Source organism: Penaeus monodon, chromosome 6 (assembly GCF_015228065.2).
Source record: "Penaeus monodon isolate SGIC_2016 chromosome 6, NSTDA_Pmon_1, whole genome shotgun sequence".
Taxonomy (NCBI): Eukaryota; Metazoa; Arthropoda; class Malacostraca; order Decapoda; family Penaeidae; genus Penaeus; species Penaeus monodon.
Window position 1 is genome coordinate 39,214,627 of NC_051391.1, and position 1,586 is coordinate 39,216,212.

A 1,586-nucleotide genomic window follows, 5' to 3' on the forward strand; every position below is an offset into this window, starting at 1 on the left:
AGGCTGTTAGATAGCCAGAGAGACAGGCAGACAGACACAGATAGACAAATATATGGACAGGCAGATAGATAGGGAGTTAGAAGACAGACGATAGGGAGTTAAGAGACAGACAGACAGACAGACAGATAGATAAATAGAAAAGCAGACAGGCAAACAGGGGGTTAGAGACAGACAGACAGAGATAGACAGATAGATAGACATGCAGACAGACAGATAAATACAGGCAGACAGACCGGGAGTTAGACAGACACACAGACAGACAGGGAGTTAGACAGACAGAGAAAGGGAGAGAGACGCAGTCAGACAAAGAGAGAGGAGGGAGAAGCTGAAGGCGCGTGGGGAGACGGAGCATTGTGGTGGTGGGGAGTTCGGAGGATGTGGGTGGGGTGGCTGCGGGTGGATGGTGCGGATGGGGAGGGTGCGGGTGGATTTGGGTAGTTGCGGGGGTGTGGGTGGACGGGGGAAGGGGGGGTGGAGGACAGGGTAAGAATGACAGTGTTGGCAGGTCCCCGGGGCCACACAATGGTCCACCTGCCAAGTGTTGTGCGAGTCACTCATGTTGCAGAGCACTGCATGATGCTGTTGTTGTTACTGTTGTTTTAGGCTATTGCGCTGTTGTTGCCGGCTCTTCGGGCTGAACTCGTTCAAGTCCCCCCCCCCCTCTCTCTCTTTTCTCCTCCCTTTTTCTTTAATTTTCTCTCCTTTTCTTCTCTCCTCTCCCCTCTTTCTCTCTTCTCTCTCCCCTCTCTTCCCCCTTCATTATTTATCGACTTACCTACTTACCTACCCACTTACCTATCTACCTACCTACCTATCTGTCTATCTATCTATCTACATATCTATTTATCAGTCTTTATGTCTATCTATCTATCTATCTATATATCACCCTCTTTCATACATCATTTAAAAGGAGACCCTGCCCCGGCCTCGCACTGCAGGTATATAGCTTCCACTTCAAAATCAGAAAGGAAGAAAGGAGATCGGGGGAGAGAAGGAGAGAGAGAGGGGGAGGGAGAGAGGGGGGGAGGGAGAGAGAGGGAGGGGGAGGAGGGAGGGGTGAGAGGGAGGGAGGGGCAGACAAGGGGAAGGAGAGAAGAGGAGAGAGAAAGAGAGAAAAGAGAGGGAGAGAGGAAAAGAAGGGGGGAGAGAAAAAGAGAGGGAGGGGAGAAGAAAGAGAGGGGAGGGAGAGAGAGAAAGAGAGGGAGAGAGAGAAGAAGGAGAAGAAAAAAGCGAGAGGGGGGGAGAGAGAGAGAGGTGAGGAGAGGAGGGAGAGAGAGAGAGAGGGGGAGGAGAGAAAGACGGGGGGAGAGAGTAAAAGAGGGAGGGAAAAGGGGGGAAAAAAAAAAAAAAAAAAAGGGGGGGGGGGGGGGGGGGGAAAAAAAGAAAGAAAAAGGGATAAAAAAAGGAGGGAAAAAAAAAGGAAAAAGAGAGGAAAGGGGGAGAAGAGGAGAAGGAGAGGGAAAAGAGAGAAAAAAGAGAGAGAAAAGGAAAGGGGGGGAAAAAGGAAAAAAAAAGAGAGGGGGAAAAAAGGAAAAAAAAAAGCGGGGGGGAAAAAAAAGAGGGGGGGGGGGGGGGGGGGGGGAGAA